This window comes from Oncorhynchus masou, chromosome 1, assembly GCF_036934945.1.
Source record: "Oncorhynchus masou masou isolate Uvic2021 chromosome 1, UVic_Omas_1.1, whole genome shotgun sequence".
Lineage (NCBI taxonomy): Eukaryota > Metazoa > Chordata > Actinopteri > Salmoniformes > Salmonidae > Oncorhynchus > Oncorhynchus masou.
The window spans coordinates 35,315,068-35,335,317 of record NC_088212.1 but is presented as its reverse complement, the minus strand read 5'-3'; the positions used below and the strand labels follow the sequence as shown (position 1 = coordinate 35,335,317).

The 20,250-nt window shown below is 41.8% G+C and overlaps 1 long non-coding RNA gene across 1 annotated transcript; it reads right to left on the bottom strand.

Moving 5' to 3' along the window:
- Positions 1-1,003: 1,003 nt before the first annotated feature.
- LOC135543097 (uncharacterized) lies at positions 1,004-19,072 on the bottom strand. The gene is made up of 2 exons (XR_010456179.1): positions 18,881-19,072; positions 1,004-4,532 (listed from the first exon to the last, which is right to left on the bottom strand). It is a non-coding gene; the product is annotated as an uncharacterized LOC135543097 (long non-coding RNA).
- Between the last annotated feature and the right edge of the window lie 1,178 nt (positions 19,073-20,250).

The following is a 20,250-nucleotide window of genomic DNA, read 5'->3' as shown; positions in this document are numbered from 1 at the left end:
AATCTGTACTGTTACTAGGGTTGCACTAACAGTAGCTTACTTGCTTTGGTGAATGTTAGCTATTAGCTGTGTACAAGGCCAGGGAATTGTTTGAAAGAGAAACTCACATCTACTACGATGAGAGATAGTTAGTACTCCCTTTTTTCTGCTTATAATCAATCACCTGTTATAAAATGACAGCAATGCCTTGCTAGCTGACTTACTTTTCCATTGTCGAATCACTGTTTCCTGAAGCATTCTGCTCTGTTCTCAAAGAACTCCCTGGGTTTGCCATCATGCTGTGGATGTTTGGTCAGGAAGTGTCGTTTTATTAATTTGTTAGTTTTGAGAGACTCATTACTAAGCACTTCCCCACACAAAACACATTGTGGTCGCTCCTCGTTACAAGTTTGTATAAAGAGAGAGAAACTCATCGCTGTATATGCGTTTCATGACAATTGAGCTCATTCAGAACTTGTGGCTAGCATGAGTCCATTTGCTGACAGCGGTGAGTGATGGCAAGTGGGAATGACAAGTCAGTGGCAGACAGCGCATCATCTGCTGCTGAACGACAGCGCTGCATTGTGTGTGTCGCGGAGTGATCTTCAAGAAAACGACAGAAAAAAGATCTGGTAAACTGCGAAGCACACGGGCATCTCGCTGTCACACTTGTGCAGCTGCCAAACAGAGCAGAGACCGCTGCTGAGCAGAGACTTGGCCAAATCAATTCCTGTAATTAATTATACATTTACTCTGACACGTCGCGACCCACCATTAACAGGTCTGCGACCCATACTTTAAGAAAGGCTGGTGTAAGTCTATGGAAGGGGGTGAGAACCATGAGCCTCCCAAGGTTTTGTATTGAAGTCCATGTACCCAGAGGAAGGTGAAAGCTAACTGTTCTCCGGCTAAACCATGGTGCTACACTACAGAGTGCTGCTGAGGCTACTGTAGACTTTTTGCTAAATGTTAGGGTTGCGTCAATTTGAATCTGGTATCAGGATAAATATGACAGAGTCACCGATTGTATGCTATATATTTTTTATTAGCTGAGCAATAAGTGGTAAATGCAATTTTCGTATATATACGGGCTCTCTGTCACACCTCGCAGGGCAAACAGAGAACTGAACTTGTTCCTGACAAAATTATTATAATATACTCTGACAGAAGTAGTTCCTGCTTCTGAGCCGGCCTGTCGCAGAGTAGAGACTGGGCATGGTTTAGACTCACCCAGCCTATCGTTGATTGTTGGCGCACGAGCTGGTACCAGCCCCCGGGCGCTCCAGTTGATAGATGTACGGTAACTGTTGCTGTGTAGAATATCCATGCGCTCACACCCTAGACACCGTTATCTGGTTCCTGTTATTTCTAAGTTTGAGTTCTAACAAAAGACAGTCTGTTTAACTGCCTAAGTTCTGTACGTGTCTCCCACAACTCATGATAGCTGCCTACACCTCAAGGCCAGCCACAGCCTTTCCGCTAGTCACACCATATGTTGCAAAATGTAGCTTTTAACATAGACACCCCCATGATAGGCCAAGCATATTTTCAACCTCACAAAAATAGTGTTTTAATCAATTATTTGATGTGATTATATTTATAGTTTTATCTAAAAAGGATAACTTTTAAAATGTTTTACAATTGTAATTTTTTATGAAATTCACTGAGGAGAATGGTCCTCCCCTTCCTCCTCTGAGGAGCATCCACTGGTCAGAATGCAGTATAGCTGCAATACACTGTACTGCAGTTATATATTGCTTCCAAAATATTTTTTTTACTGCAGTAATTTTGCAGTTTATTCTGAAAAATACCAGTTAGTGCAATTTTACTGCATTTTCAAAACGGCAATTTTTTTCTGTAGTGTGTGGTTTCAACCACTAACTTTTCTAGTTTTCAACTAAAAGTAACCTGATGGCTATATGAAAAGCATTTGTTTTCTGCACATCGGACTTAATTTTCCCTCTCTTGCTGTCCAGAGTGGCCTTCTACTGCATGAATGAAAAGGAGCTGGTGGAGGCAGCTGTCAGTTATTTGAATGAATTTGGAGGTGGAGAAGATGGAGCTCATCATGATGACAAACAGGTGATGTTCCATAGACTGGGTGATGATTCACTGAGGGGTATGGGGGGGTTGCAGCTAACTAGCTTAGACCACAGTATGAAGGACCTCTAGTGGGGACCCCCAGCTGTTATTTGATCTAATCCAGAGCTAGCACACCTGATTCAACTCATCAGGTAATCATCATGCCTTTGAATAGGTGACTCAGGTGAGCTAGTTCAGGGCTACAACAAAATTGTGAAACATCTGGTGGGGAGGTTTAAATAATTCCTAGTGGATATAACTGAGCTATTTGTCTGTTTTATCCAATTCACCCTGTATATTGCATTCATTCCTACAGGTCAAAAGGAGTGTGGTGGGCTGCTCTATGAATGCAAAAAACAACTGTGTCAGGGAGAAGAAGAGGAGGCTGTCTGAGTTGGACGTGGTGGCGGAGTCCTCAGACTCTGATGCACAGGAGAGGACGTATGTCTCAGAAACGGACATCGATGTAGCCGAGGAGGACACTCTACTGTACGCTCAAAACAACAACACAGAGCAGGGACCTGAGGGTCAGAGTTCAGGACCAGGTCACGACGATGCTGATAGTCCAGGGGATTTGGCTCAGGATGTTGGAGCAGAGGACCACTCACGGTCACAGTCTCCCACAGCAGACGATGATGCCCTCAGGCTTGTAAGGGAGATATTCTTCACCTGATGATAAACCACAGAACACTTTGAGATGCTTTCCTTACAAACTGAGATGGGGGGGATACACAGTGAGGTCATGTAGACTAGAGTATATTAAAAATAGTCAATGGGGGCAAATGGGACCCATAACATGAATGATTTCCTTCTCTGCTAATAGTGGGTTCTTGGTAATGTTAGTAAATACATCTCCATTGAAAGCATTTATGAATACAGGATTAGGTTTAATCTGTGAAGTGTTTATGCACTGTCTTAGAAAAGGCATTGGGCCTAAAAACTGTCTCACTAGGTGCAACTAATGACATGTACAATATTAAGCGCAACTGCTCAAGATTTGTTTCCCCTTTAAGAGCAGTAAAAAGGGTAATGACATACTTTGTAATAGAAACAAAAAATATATAATTTTGATTGAAGAATAAAATGTGACTACTGGGATATTCTGAAGGCACTTTTATTGATTAAATTTATTTTAGTTTTAAAGCTGCAATATGTCACTTTTTTGGTGACCTGACCAAATTCACAGAAATTAGAGAAATCTTTGTTGACCATCAACATAGGCTTATGATCAACAGGCATGTCATACACTTCACAATTTTGATGAATAAATCAATCATGTACATTTGAGACTCGTGAGCAAAATTGGTGGTTTTAACTTAATGATTATAAGGTAAAGTAGGTTATCACACTCATTTACTGGAACATGACAGTTAGCCAAAAGGTATGCAATATCTTTTTTAATTACTTAGGCTAGTGGTCGATTTATTAAAATGACTAGCATTTTTGTCGTCAACATTACCGACCACAGTACAGTAGGACTATAGTAGTTGTAGTCAAAGAGCAAAGTATCTCTGTATCAGAGTTTATTGGAAACTTAATTTGATTTAAAATATGCATCCATGTACAGAACACAAACATGAAAACAGACAAAATAAAGTTATGAATAGTATGTCTTGAAAAACATTATATAGACAGTCATTTAAAATGTACACCCTTTTGGTTGATCATGTTGAACACATTGAAAAACTTGAAATAAACAAATCAAAAGTTGACATGTTTTTCCTGACCAGCAAACAAATGTTACAGGTCAGTTAAGAGGAAATGTTCAGCAACCCCTATTTGAACACTAGGGAGGACAATCACTTGTTGGTTACCAGCAAGCCTCTCCACTGGGTTATTAGTTATCATTGGATGTCGTTTTATCTCTAAGCTGCCGCGTCCCTGTCATCCAGGTCAGTACAGCTGCTGAAACCAGCTCAGCATTAACAAACACACAGACATAGTACCCTGCTGTCATATCAGCCAATGACACATAGTTAAAGTGGAGCCCCACAAACACACAGAGGCCCACAAGCATCAGTAGGCTGGAAGCAGCCAGACAGCTGACACTGAACCACAACACCCCTCTGTCATCACAGCAGACTGCAAACAGAAAGGCCATGAGGGCAAAGGGCACCAGCACCAGTGGAATATACAGACTCATAATGACCAGAACCCTAAGGATATCCACTAATACACCAGCGGTGGTAGACATGTTGTTGTGTTGATCATCACAGGTAACTCCAACATCTTGTCCCTGGAGGCAGAATTTGAAAGGGCTGATGTTGGCCTCACTAGAGCTGACCAACTGGCCGTGTAACACAATGAGGGCGTAGAGCTGCTGGGTGAGGATGAAGACGAGGAAAAGAGCCACCGGAGGCCAGCAGCGTGGAGGTCTTCTGGTGCTGTGCTCCATGGTTGAGAGAACCATCACGAGGAGCCTGTAGGAGTCAGTGCACTTTCACACCCTCTTCTTGCCTCGAGTTAGGGTACTGTGGAGAAAGTAAATTAATAAGATATAGAGGGGTCTATACCTGGACATGAGAAAAAGTTAAACCTAACGTTTTTCTCAGTCTCAAAATGTGCATCAACCAATTACAATCCTGAACGTAGTTGCATGTGATGGGACCAGCTACAATGTAGTTCTATCAGATAACCTGCCACATGTTAGCCCTATGCTAACCTCACCAGCTGACAGTGATTTCCTGTAACAAATTACACATCAGCCTATCAAAGATCTTAAAGGCCCAGTGCAGTCAAAAATGTGATTATCCTCTTTCCACACTACGAGGTTAGAATAATACTGCGATTAGGATGATAAATGCCCTCAGTGTACGAGCCGTTTGAAAATACCAACACTTCAGCACTTTTTGGTGTGATGGAGTTTTGGCCTGCCTAGTGGCCAGTGATGTAGTGCAATTCCTTTAGGTGTTTTCATCAAGCTGTCATCAAGGCAAAGGCTGGCTACTTTGAATACTTTTTCGGTTTCGACATGATTCCATGTGTTATTTCATAGTTTTGATGTCTTCACTATTACAGTGGTTCCTCCTTTAAAAGTTGCGTCATACTGCGGCACACCTTGCGAGAATTTAAGACCTTTTTTTGTAATAACATAGTATATGGGATTGATTTCAAGAAATTTGGCTTAATTAATTTGATTAATATTGTGGTGTTTCTATTCAGAGAAAAACAAAAACCATCAGGGTTTCCATTAGGATGGGAATGGAAAATATGGTGCTGTACAACAGGAGGAAGGGAGTATGCTGTCCTTGTAAATAAGAATTTGTTCTTAACTGACTTTCCTAGATTAATAATGGAGCGTAAGAGCATAACATTTCTCCACCCTAATTTTCTAATTATTGTCTAGCCAATACCCAAACGGAGATTAAGTGAAAATAAAAATTTCATTGATATATCAAGACTAGTCCCCATGCTTGCCCCAGAGCAGAGCGAAACAGTACAACAACAAAAAACAGTTCTAACCTCAACATCCTCTTTAAATAAATACCATTTAACAGCACATTACTCAACACTAGTGAGACTAATTTCACCTACAGAATATTGAGGGGAAAAAAAACTTATTCAATGACGTGACTCTCCTCCAATAATTACATTTAGAGGATTGGAGGACACAATTATTATCTATATTCTCAGATATTCTCACACATCTTAAAGGGGCATTTATATAATTCTAAATTAATTCATAATTATAAATCGCTTTGTTTAAAAAGTAACGATATTTTGGAGATTTCGTTTTAATTTTAGAGTGAGGAAAGGCCATTCTTGAACATGGGGTGAGACAGTCTCACTAATTTGTAAATAAAGACAGTTTGTGATTTCAAATTATTTATTTCAGGAGAAACCTAAATTGATTATTTAGCAGACATCACTTGCTTATGTTCATGAAGATGACGAGCAATCGGCAAAGGCAATCTGTAATCTGATGGCATTACGGCACAACATCACTCTAATTACAGTCAGAAGACACTTGAAGAAACTTGCATGGACTCATGGAAAGGCTCGGTAAGAAATATATATATATATATATATATTTATTTATTTTGATCAGAACATTAACCCTGTGTGTTCGCTTGTTTTGTACTATTCTGTAGTTTCAACCCTACGATTTGTCTGACAAACAAAGAACTTTGCAGGCCCAGATCAAAACTTGCGAGACATTCAAGAATGTCATCTTCACAGACGAATCAACCGTGGCCCTTGAGCAATTTTCTCAAAATTGCTACAGAAATAAAAGGGAAAGATCAAGAAGGTTAACGAAAGCATAAAGATGTTGATGACGAAATGCTGTTTTGAGTTAGATATGTAACACTTTAGAGTACTTAAGCATTGAATACATTACATTGCAAGTTGAGAGATTTCCACAACAGTAGCCGGGCTATAAAAAGTCTATTGTCCTGCTAATAGGAAACATTTGCATGATGGGCTACATTCTTTTTTGTAAACACAATGTCACACACATTGTGTTTACACAAACTTTTAGAGTTTGAGATTTACAAATGTGCGCTTTCATTATTAGTTACATTGTTTTAGTTTGAACGTGCAGACTTTTTTTCTTTAAATTATCGTTTTATGTAGGATGCTACATTTTTGACCAGTTGCAATTGTAAGTAGGACAAATTTAAAAAAAATCCTACTTCTATTAGGATGTTATGCCTCAGACTACCTCAGCCAGTTAAGTTGTTTTATATAGGTCTAGGCTCCAAAGAAATAGACACCAATTAAGCCCTATTGTTGTTTGTAAAGTAAAATAAAAATGAAGATTGTTGAAATGAAATGCTCAACTGGTGTAGGTTTTCTCCATCTGTTGGTGTACAACACCTGCATAAAACAAGTTCTGTATTTTTAGGCACCAGCCACTGTTCACCTCCTATTGATTGTGCTGCAGTTGCCACCAGTTGTTTTTATAAACTGAACCTTTATTTAACTAGGCAAGTCAGTTAAGTACAAATGCTTATTTACAATGACGGCCTACCCTGGACAAATGACGCTGGGCCAATTGTGAGCCGCTCTACGGCACTCCCAATCACGTTCGGATGTGATACAGTCTGAATTCAAACCAGGGACTGTAGTAAAGCCTCTTGCACCAAGATGCTGCGCCACTCGGGAGCCATGACAAATATACAGTTGAAGTCAGACGTTTACATACACTTAGGTTGGAGCCATTAAAACTAGTTTTTCAACAACTCTACAAATTTCTTGTTAACAAACTATAGTGTTGGCAAGTCGGTTAGGACATCTACTATGTGCATGACAAGTCATTTTTCCAACAATTGTTTACAGACAGATTATTTCACTTATAATTCACTGCATCACTCCAGTGGGTCAGAAGTTTACATACCCTAAGTTGACTGTGCCTTTAAACGGCTTGGAAAATTCCAGAAAATGATGTCATGGCTTTAGAAGCTTCTGATTGACTCAGATGATGTCAATTAGCCTATTGGAGGTGTAACTGTGGATGTCTTTCAATACCTACCTTAAAACTCAGTGCCTCTGCTTGACATCATGGGAAATTAAAAAATAAATCAGCTAAGACCTCAGAAAAAAAATTGTAGACCTCCACAAGTCTGGTTCTTCCTTGGGAGAAATTTCCAAATGCCTGAAAGTACCACGTTCAGCTGTACAAACAATAGTACGCAAGTATAAACATCATGGGACCACGCAGCCGGCATACCGCTCAGGAAGGAGACGCGTTCTGTCTCCTAGAGATTAACGTACTTTGGTGTGAAAAGTGCAAATCAATCCCTGAACAACAGCAAAAGGCCTTGTGAAGATGCTGGAGGAAACAGGTACAAAAGTATCTATATCCACAGTAAAACGAGTCCTATATCGACATAACCTGAAAGGCCGCTCAGCAAGGAAGAAGCAACCGCTCCAAAACCGCCATAAAAAAAGCCAGACTACAGTTTGCAACTGCATATGGGAACAAAAATAATACTTTTTGGAGAATTGTTCTCTGGTCTGATGAAACAAAAATAGAACTGTTTGCCCATAATGACCATTGTTATGTTTGGAGGAAAAAGGGGAAGAACACCATCCCAACCATGAAGCACGGGGGTGGCAGCATCATGTTGTGGGGGTGCTTTGCTGCAGGAGGGGCTGGTGCACTTCACAAAATAGATGGCATTAAGAGGCAGGAAAATTGTGTGGATATATTCAAGCAACATCTCAAGACATCAGTCAAGAAGATAACCTCTCTGGGATCGTTCGAGACGCTAGCGTCCCACCTCGCCAACAGCCAGTGAAATTGCAGGGCTCCAAATTCAAAAACAGAAATCTCATAATTAAAATTCCTCAACCATACAAGTATTTTACACCATTTTAAAGATACACTTCTCATTAACCAACCAGTGTCCGATTTCATAAATGCTTTTTGGCGAAAGCAGAACATATGTTAGGTCAGCAACTAGTCATAGAAAGCATTCAGCCATTTTCCAACCAAATAGAGGTGTCACAAAAAGCAGAAATATAGATATAAATCACTAACCTTTGACGATCTTCATCAGATGACACTCCCAGGACTCAATGTTACACAATACATGTATGTTTTGTTCGATCAAGTTCATATTTATATCCAAAAAACCATGTTCAGAAATGCCTTCAAAAACATCCAGAGAAATTGGAGAGAGCCACATCAAATAACAGAAATACTGATCATAAACTTTGATGAAAGATACATGTTTTACATAGAATTAAAGATAAACTTGTCCGTAATGCATCCACTGTGTCAGATTTCAAAAAAGCTTTACGGCAAAAGCACAATAATCTGAGAACAGCCACAAAATCAAGCCATACAGTTACCCGCCAAATTGTGGAGTCAACAAAAGTCATAAATAGTATTAAAAATCTTCACTTACCTTTGCTGATCTTCGTCGGAATGCACTTCATGATTCCACTTCATGATTGTGTCCCACTTGTTGTTGATTCTTCACAAAAAAATACAGTTTCATATCTTTATGTTTGAAGCCTGAAATGTGGCAAAAGGTCGCAAAGTTCAAGGGGCCGAATACTTTCGCAAGGCACTGTATATTAGCATCTGGGACAGAGTAGCAGGCAGTTTACTCTGGGCACCTTTTTCATCCAAGCTACTCAATACTGCCCCCATCACCAAGAAGTTAAAGCTTGGTCGCAAATGTGTCTTCCAAATGGACAATGACCCCAAGCATACTTCCAAAGTTGTGGCAAAATGGCTAAAGGACAACAAAGTCCAGGTATTGGAGTGGCCATCACAAAGCCCTGACCTCAATCCTATAGAAGATTTGTGGGCAGGCACTGATAAAGCGTGTGCGAGCAAGGAGGCCTACAAACCTGACTCAATTACACCAGCTCTGTCAGGAGGAAAGGGCCCAAAAATTTTTTTTTAAATCTTTCAGAACATTAAAACTTCTTAGGGCTGCAATCCCATTAACAGGATCGATATGACAACAGCCAGTGAAAGTGCAGGGCGCCAAATTCAAAACAGAAATCTCAATTAAAATTCCTCAAACATATGTATTTTATACCGTTTTAAAATGTAATCTTGTTGTTAATCCCACCAGTGTCCGATTTCAAATAGGTGTTTACAGTGAAAGCACCACAAACGATTATGTTAGGTCACCACCAAGCTACAGAAAAACACAGCCATTTTTCCAGCCAAAGATAGGAGTCACAAAAATCACAATAGATAAAATTAATCACTAACCTTTGATGATCTTCATTAGATGACACTCATAGGACTTCATGTTACACAATACATGCATGTTTTGTTTGATAAAGTTCATATTTATATTTAAAAAAAATCAGTTTACATTGGCGCATTACGTTCAGTAGTTCCAAAAACATTCAGTGATTTTGCATAGCCACATCAATTTTACAGAAATACTCATCATAAAATGTTGATTAGAATACAAGTGTTACACATGGAATTATAGATATACCTCTCCTTAATGCAATCGCTGTGTCAGATTTCAAAAAAGCTTTATGGAAAAAGTAAACCATGCAATAATCTGAGAACGGCGCTCAGAAGAAACATTTAATTATCCGCCAAGTTGGAGTCAACAGAAATCAGAAAAAACATTATAAATATTCCTTTACCTTTGATGATCTTCATCAGAACGCACTCCCAGGAATCCTAGTTCCACAATAAATGTTTGATTTGTTCGATAATGTCCATTATTTATGCCCAAGTAGCTACTTTTGTTAGGGCGTTTAGTACACAAATCCAAACGCTCGTGCAGGTCCAGCCGGACGTCGGACGAAAAGTTCAAAAAGTTATATTACAGGTCGTAGAAACATTTCAAACTAAGTATGGATTACTGCAACTCGCTGTTGGCTGGGCTCCCTGCCTGTGCCATTAAACCCCTACAACTCATCCAGAACGCCGCAGCCCGTCTGGTGTTCAACCTTCCCAAGTTCTCTCACGTCACCCCGCTCCTCCGCTCTCTCCACTGGCTTCCAGTTGAAGCTCGCATCCGCTACAAGACCATGGTGCTTGCCTACGGAGCTGTGAGGGGAACGGCACCGCAGTACCTCCAGGCTCTGATCAGGCCCTACACCCAAGCAAGGGCACTGCGTTCATCCACCTCTGGCCTGCTCGCCTCCCTACCATTGAGGAAGTACAGTTCCCGCTCAGCCCAGTCAAAACTGTTCGCTGCTCTGGCCCCCCAATGGTGGAACAAACTCCCTCACGACGCCAGGACAGCGGAGTCAATCACCACCTTCCGGAGACACCTGAAACCCCACCTCTTCAAGGAATACCTAGGATAGGATAAGTAATCCTTCTCACCCCCCCTTAATGACTTAGATGCACTATTGTAAAGTGGCTGTTCCACTGGATGTCAGAAGGTGAATTCACCAATTTGTAAGTCGCTCTGGATAAGAGCGTCTGCTAAATGACTTAAATGTAAATGTAAGTATAGAATCAATCTTTAGGATGTTATCATAAATCTTCAACGTTTTTGCCTGCCATATGAGTTCTGTTATACTCAGACATCATTCAAACAGTTTTAGAAACTTCAGTGTTTCCTATCCAAACATACTAATAATATGCATACATTAGCAACTGGGATTGAGGAGCAGGCCGTTGACTCTGGGCACCTTATTCATCAAAGCTACTCAATACTGCCCCTGCAGCCATAATACGTTTTTAAACATGTGTGTAGGTAGGTGTGGAAAGATAGATACAAATGATTTGTTGCAAGTTGGGGAGGAGGTTCACACCTAGCTCGGCTATTAGACAATTCTTTAGTAAAGGTTGAATAGTCTATTGTTCAGCTAATAGCCCATCCTGCTACACTTGTGAAAAACTAATAATACTTTTTCCCCTTTCCAGATGTTCAAGATTCTAATTGATAAAATGTTTTTAGCCACAATCGGCCCCAATCAATACATTTGGACATAGTCGATAGCGTGCTGGACTTTGGGCCAGAATGTGAGGGTTCGAAACCTTCTCCCTGCTTATTACATTATTATGCTGGTCTCAGAGCAAATAGCCTGGATTGTTACTCCCATCTCGTTCCTCGCTCTCTTCCACGCCTCATTCTTTGCCCGAGTGGCTCGCTTGTGGGCGTGCTGGCAGGATGTACTGTTTTTTTATTCTGTATATATGAATTACAAATCAGCCTTCACTTAAATCATGTTTTTAAATTCATTAAAAATCCTACAACGTGACTTTCTGGATTTTTTTTTTCTCATTTTGTCTGTCATAGTTGAAGTGTACCTATGATGAAAATTACAGGCCTCATCTTTTTAAGTGGGAGAACTTGCACAATTGGTGGCTGACTAAATACTCACAACACTGTGAGCTATTCTTCCAGGGCCCGGTTTCCCGATAGAGTCGGAACAAAGAGGTAGACCGATTATGATTTTTCAACGCCGATACCGATACAGATTATTGGAGGACCAAAAAGCCGATACCGATTAATTGGCCATTTTTATTTATTTATTTGTAATAATTACAATTACAACAATACTGAATGAAGACTTATTTTAACTTAATATAATACATAAATAAAATCAATTTAGCCTCAAATAAATCATGAAATATGTTCAATTTGGTTTAAATAACTTAAATCTTACCTTAACATTATAATTATTCCACAATGGAGACAGATTATTCAGACATGATTTTACCTCGTTTTTATCTGAGTTCATGTGCTAGTCCCAACTAGGAAACTCTGACATTACCAACTTCCTAACTGGTTGTAATTATACACGTGCCGCATTCAATGAATCAGCAAGTCAGAAATGTCTCAGTTCTGACTAGCATGTGAGTGCAGAAATGGCACCATAAGGAGGATCCCACAGATTTTCTAAACCCAGAGGAGCAACATCACAAGACTTACGGGAACACTTGCGAAGCAGACCAGGGTTTGGGGTTAGAGAAGTCAATATGAGAACTGAAACATTCTTCCACTAATACAGGAGTTGTGTTTGTCCTATCAAATGAGAAGAAGAAAAATGCATCTCCAAATTGAAGCTCTTGGGCTGCATTTACACATTTAGCCACTAATTGGTATTTTGACCAATCAGGGTTCCCTGTGTAAAGGCAGCCTTAGAGCCACAGTCTGTATGATTTTCAGTCACTTCATAAAAATAAATATATATAGGCAATCACTTTATATATCCCTTGAAAATGCCTACCAGGACTATTTGCATTGTCCTCCCTAGCAGTCAGAGACCACTATGATGACGCACCAAACGGGTTTGATGGATCGTGGGAAAAGAGCAGGAATAGGTTTTTGTAGGCCACAGTCCAAGCTATGTCTTCCAATGGTACGACTGCTGTTGGCATCCAAAGATTATCCAACTTGAATAAACTCTTGGAGTTAAGTATGATAGCAGTGGTGTAGTCTATAGCGATATGGATGTCACTTATTATTGCTATCTACATAGCACATGTAGATATCTGGTGGTCCCAGCGCGCACGACCCACGTGGAGTTCCAGGTCTCCGGTAGCCTCTGGAACTGCCGATCTGCGGCCAACAAGGCAGAGTTAATCTCAGCCTATGCCTCCCTCCAGTCCCTCGACTTCTTGGCACTGACGGAAACATGGATCACCACAGATAACACTGCTACTCCTACTGCTCTCTCTTCGTCCGCCCACGTGTTCTCGCACACCCCGAGAGCTTCTGGTCAGCGGGGTGGTGGCACCGGGATCCTCATCTCTCCCAAGTGGTCATTCTCTCTTTCTCCCCTTACCCATCTGTCTATCGCCTCCTTTGAATTCCATGCTGTCACAGTTACCAGCCCTTTCAAGCTTAACATCCTTATCATTTATCGCCCTCCAGGTTCCCTCGGAGAGTTCATCAATGAGCTTGATGCCTTGATAAGCTCCTTTCCTGAGGACGGCTCACCTCTCACAGTCCTGGGCGACTTTAACCTCCCCACGTCTACCTTTGACTCATTCCTCTCTGCCTCCTTCTTTCCACTCCTCTCCTCTTTGACCTCACCCTCTCACCTTCCCCCCTACTCACAAGGCAGGCAATACGCTCGACCTCATCTTTACTAGATGCTGTTCTTCCACTAACCTCATTGCAACTCCCCTCCAAGTCTCCGACCACTACCTTGTATCCTTTTCCCTCTCGCTCTCATCCAACACTTCCCACACTGCCCCTACTCGGATGGTATCGCGCCGTCCCAACCTTCGCTCTCTCTCCCCCGCTACTCTCTCCTCTTCCATCCTATCATCTCTTCCCTCTGCTCATACCTTCTCCAACCTACCTCCTGATTCTGCCTCCTCAACCCTCCTCTCTTCCCTTTCTGCATCCTTTGACTCTCTATGTCCCCTATCCTCCAGGCCGGCTCGGTCCTCCCCTCCCGCTCCGTGGCTCGACGACTCATTGCGAGCTCACAGAACAGGGCTCCGGGCAGCCGAGCGGAAATGGAGGAAAACTCGCCTCCCTGCGGACCTGGCATCCTTTCACTCCCTCCTCTCTACATTTTCCTCCTCTGTCTCTGCTGCTAAAGCCACTTTCTACCACTCTAAATTCCAAGCATCTGCCTCTAACCCTAGGAAGCTCTTTGCCACCTTCTCCCTCCTCCTGAATCCTACCCCCCCCCTCCTCCCTCTCTGCAGATGACTTCGTCAACCATTTTGAAAAGAAGGTCGACGACATCCGATCCTCGTTTGCTAAGTCAAACGACACTGCTGGTTCTGCTCACACTGCCCTACCCTGTGCTCTGACCTCTTTCTCCCCTCTCTCTCCAGATGAAATCTCGCTTCTTGTGACGGCCGGCCGCCCAACAACCTGCCTGCTTGACCCTATCCCCTCCTCTCTTCTCCAGACCATTTCCGGAGACCTTCTCCCTTACCTCACCTCGCTCATCAACTCATCCCTGACCGCTGGCTACGTCCCTTCCGTCTTCAAGAGAGCGAGAGTTGCACCCCTTCTGAAAAAACCTACACTCGATCCCTCCGATGTCAACAACTACAGACCAGTATCCCTTATTTCTTTTCTCTCCAAAACTCTTGAACGTGCCATCCTTGGCCAGCTCTCCCGCTATCTCTCTCAGAATGACCTTCTTGATCCAAATCAGTCAGGTTTCAAGACTAGTCATTCAACTGAGACTGCTCTTCTCTGTATCACGGAGGCGCTCCGCACTGCTAAAGCTAACTCTCTCTCCTCTGCTCTCATCCTTCTAGACCTATCGGCTGCCTTTGATACTGTGAACCATCAGATCCTCCTCTCCACCCTCTCCGAGTTGGGCATCTCCGGCGCGGCCCACGCTTGGATTGCGTCCTACCTGACAGGTCGCTCCTACCAGGTGGCGTGGCGAGAATCTGTCTCCTCGCCACGCGCTCTCACCACTGGTGTCCCCCAGGGCTCTGTTCTAGGCCCTCTCCTATTCTCGCTATACACCAAGTCACTTGGCTCTGTCATAACCTCACATGGTCTCTCCTATCATTGCTATGCAGACGACACACAATTAATCTTCTCCTTTCCCCCTTCTGATGACCAGGTGGCGAATCGCATCTCTGCATGTCTGGCAGACATATCAGTGTGGATGACGGATCACCACCTCAAGCTGAACCTCGGCAAGACGGAGCTGCTCTTCCTCCCGGGGAAGGACTGCCCGTTCCATGATCTCGCCATCACGGTTGACAACTCCATTGTGTCCTCCGCCCAGAGCGCTAAGAACCTTGGCGTGATCCTGGACAACACCCTGTCGTTCTCAACTAACATCAAGGCGGTGGCCCGTTCCTGTAGGTTCATGCTCTACAACATCCGCAGAGTACGACCCTGCCTCACACAGGAAGCGGCGCAGGTCCTAATCCAGGCACTTGTCATCTCCCGTCTGGATTACTGCAACTCGCTGTTGGCTGGGCTCCCTGCCTGTGCCATTAAACCCCTACAACTCATCCAGAACGCCGCAGCCCGTCTGGTGTTCAACCTTCCCAAGTTCTCTCACGTCACCCCGCTCCTCCGCTCTCTCCACTGGCTTCCAGTTGAAGCTCGCATCCGCTACTAGACCATGGTGCTTGCCTACGGAGCTGTGAGGGGAATGGCACCGCAGTACCTCCAGGCTCTGATCAGGCCCTACACCCAAACAAGGGCACTGCGTTCATCCACCTCTGGCCTGCTCGCCTCCCTACCACTGAGGAAGTACAGTTCCCGCTCAGCCCAGTCAAAACTGTTCGCTGCTCTGGCCCCCAATGGTGGAACAAACTCCCTCACGACGCCAGGACAGCGGAGTCAATCACCACCTTCCGGAGACACCTGAAACCCCACCTCTTTAAGGAATACCTAGGATAGGATAAAGTAATCCTTCTCACCCCCCCTTAAATGATTTAGATGCACTATTGTAAAGTGGCTGTTCCACTGGATGTCATAAGGTGAATTCACCAATTTGTAAGTCGCTCTGGATAAGAGCGTCTGCCAAATGACTTAAATGTAAATGTAACATTGATGTGAATCACTGCTGCTCTCATTTAGCTATTTGTGCCTTACGGATTGTGGTTGTTGTGGATGGCTGTTCACAAATATCAATATTTGAACCCAATAATGGTTGATTTCAATAAGTTGACGGCCTAAATTAACGGCCTACCCTGGCCAAACCCTCCCCTAAACCGGACGCCGCTGGACCATTGTGCACCGCCCTATGGGATTCCCAATCATGGCCGGTTGTGATACAGCCTGAGATCGAACCAGGGGCTGTAGTGACACCTCTTGCACTGAGATGTACCGCCGCGCCACTCAGGAGCCCATCAATAAAAAATTTGAAACCAGTGGACAGCCAGTGAAAAATGTGCTCTTACAACAACCGCACAGTGCCGATCCCAGCCTGTGGAATACAAGTGGGGCTTTTATCTAATTCATGCTGACAAAAACATTAAATCCATAGGCCTAATGGACACATGTTCAAACTCGCACACTTTTGATTGCCCTTTTAAATCTGTAGTTGCTACATCCATTTCTGGACTTGGATATATTTTTATCCATTGATTCTTGTAGAATATAACTTATAAATGCCTCATGAGCTTAGTTCAACTGTCACACACCATGAGAACTCAAAATATAAGCCTGTTTTTCTTCAATGTTTGTAAACATTGTAAATGTAAACAATGTATAACATGGTTAAAACAATAATTTTGATATCATGGATGGTCAGTCATTGTATCGATAGTTCTGTCTATTCTCTGAGTGGTTCAATTTCTCCATGCCCATCCCTCAGTTTTTTTTTTTTTTTTTTACCAAAACAGAGGTGGGGCGGTCGTTTTGTTATTTTTTAATCTGTGGATTTGCCCTTTAAACAGCTGCATATTATCAAGATATCAAAGCGTCATCAACAAAAGTGAAACAATAGACCTAGAGCAAATGCAGAATTCATTTTTCACATGTAAATAAGCACTTTCAGAAATGCTCAAAGCATGCCATTCTATAAGCGCAGCATTTATTTTTCAACTCGAATCAATGAGCCCAAATCCGTCCTCTGTAACAACAAAATCCAAAACAACAGAGTAGGGCTGGCTAATAAATCCTTAGTTTTGGTGTTATGCTCAGATAAAACAATTTGGCTAATCTATACTTCCAGTCATTCCAATAAATGTTATACTCCTTGATCTTGTAAATATGGAATTCTGATAGATTTTGGTTATTAATGTAAAGATATAATGTAATGTATTATTATTATTATATGTAGAAGAAGTTTACGTAACCAACCGACGTGTCACGTTCGTCATAACGAGGAGACCAAGGCGCAGCGTGATTAGAATACATCCTCATTTTATTTAACGAAGAACACTTAAACAAACGAACGTCACACTAAAAAACAACTAGTGCTGACATGCAACTACACATAGACAATAACACACCAAACCAAAATGGAAAATGGCAACCTAAATTGGATCCCCAATCAGAGACAACGATAAACAGCTGTCTCTGATTGGGAACCAATTCAGGCCACCATAGACCTACATTTACCTAGACAATTCCAAAACCCCATAGATATACAAAAAAAACCTAGACAAGACAAACACACATACCACCCTTGTCACACCCTGACCTAACCAAAATAATAAAGAAAACAAAGGTCAGGGCGTGACACCATGAAGTTAATTTTAACATCTATATATGGCCAGCTATTTAAACTTTAAGATTGATTTATCCTACAATAGATGTGGTTCAATTGGTAACATACCTGTGTCTTCTAATGTCGCTTAAGGGGAAAGTAATCTAAAAGTGGGACATGTAAATAGTAACTGACATTACATTTAGGAAGTAACCTACCCAACCCTGGCTATCAATCATGTTAACATTATTCAAGCATGTGATAAAATGCCATATAATAATAGCAATGTAATACAATACCTATATTGGAGTTATTGGAAGCTCAGAGTTCATACTGGAAAGTTTCACTTGAACGACCTTCCAAATTGTAATTACAAGTGGGAAACTTGGAGAAAATGTTGTTACCCGAGTTGCTGAGCCGAGTTGTGACGTTTCACCTTTTTAATGGGTTGACAACAAATAGTTTGACAGTTAACAAAGTGGATAATGCAGCTAATTTGACCGTATTGTGAATGTTAGGTAAGCTAGCTAAATGTATATAGTTGAAGAAGTGGCCCAACCTCAAAAGTACTTAGTCATGTCGGTCTTATGACTTCCCACAAACGCCCCAGCTCAGCGTAGCTGAAATTTCATTATTGTAGACTAATTAGCTATATACTTAAATTTACCACTTGCATGTAAAAATGTTCTGGGATAGACTACATACACTAATTTGTGACGCTTAAAAAAAACTGAACCCGTTGAGGACATATTATGCATAAAATAAACTACAACCGTGGGAAAGAGGGTTTGTATTTGTGTCCGGACAATAAACATAGAAGAACAATGACATGCTTCAAAAGCTACTTTCACATTATTTAGGCACGCGCAAAGTTCCTTAAATGATGATAATTGGATTGGGTCCAAGACTCATAACAGAGCAACAGCTAGGTTAACCGCTGAATTGCATTGATTTCTACGACGGGCTAAAATCTTAGATTGAGTCAGGAAGGTTTCCTCGCAATCTATACATGCCAGAATGTTGATTAAAATGACATGCTGCTTTACCGGTTGCCCATGCGGCTGGTCCTTTAGGCCGTGGGCGCGCGAACACATATCCACAAGAAAGTATAAATACATCAACTTTTCAAAGCACTGGTAGTGCATTCAGATGTATATCACCTGGAGCATGAGCACAAGATCCAAATACATGCAGCTGTCGAACACATGCACACATCGTTCTTCGCATGTTTCAACGTCGGGTTTCCAAGCAAGGCTAACGGCAATATACTGTGTTATAAATACTTACATTTAAAGGTGTTACCACATCAAAATAAGGTGTGCATACAACTTACCTATGTGAATAATAAGGATCGTGAGTCAAGTTGAGATAGTCAACATCTTTCTTTAAACAATGCTCAGCAGGTGTTGAGAGCACTCAAAGTTGAGCATTAGTGCACTTTCGACTGAACCAGTTAACTGGATAAGTTAAGTTTCACTTTGAGATGTCTCATCATGTGCTAATATTTAGCTTGTGTCAGCTGATCATCATAATAACCGCGTGGCGAACATCAACGGGACTTTCCTTGTAAACAGGGTTTGACTTGGGCTTTAAAGTAGTCCAGCAGTCAAATTGGTTAAATGCTCGCTTGATTTACTTTCACCCAGCCAACTAACGTCAACTTCATAAATGGCCTCAATTTCAACAGCATAGAAGAAACAATAGAGAAAAGGTTTGTAGGCCATTCTATGTCCTACACATGAGAAACATGAGCTGTCAGAGCTGCCAATTCTCATGCATTGGTCGTGATATACGCATTTGACCCTCTTCTCATGCTCTCACAGCACACCTCTTATATCTCATTGAAAATTACTGCTTTTATTTTTCTAATTAGTCCATTAACTTTTCAACTCTGCACCAAATGGTTTTAAAAATCGGAGCATCTGCGCCTGCAATTTAACATAACTAGCGGAATCTCTATCATTGTCCTGTCTTCCCAAAGCACTGTGAAACGAGGCACATTGAAGCATATGACTGGTCAAGTTATGTATTGCATCAAAGTGATTGGATGCATGTTTTAAAGAAACGCTCCATCGAGATTAGTGGCGTTGAATGGAGAGAAATCATGTTCCCGCTGAGTTTAAAGAACTATAAAAAAAAAGAGCAGCACGGTAGTTCTGTTTTATTTACAATGTTGTACAGCATGGACGAAAGTCGATTTAATCCACACTTGAATTAGTCCCCTCGTTTGGTGATTGACATTTTGGCTGTGACAACGAAAAGGCAGCAGACAGACCTACAGTAGGTTTTAGCAGGGACGTTTGGTAGGGTGACGGACCTTATTTGTAACTATGAAACACATTTTGTCAAACAGATTGTGAACCGAAAAGTGTACATTTGATTCTTGAGGGGGGACAATGAATATACAAATAATTTGGTTAGCTGTAGGAACAGATGTATGTGATTTTATATTCAAGAGATTGTATTATCAAATCCCAAGTGGCTCAACGGTCTAAGGCACCGTATTGCCAGTGTTGCCAACTCCTCAGTAAGGAAAGTAGCTATTGGCTGTCCTAAAAGTCACTAGAATTCGCTACATGACGTCATCGTCAAATTTATGTAATTATGCTGTAGGAGAGAGGAATATCGTCGTGGGAGAGACAAAAAGTTAGTAAAAAACACTCTAAATATGTTTAGCACTACAAATGAACTTTCTTCTGTTCA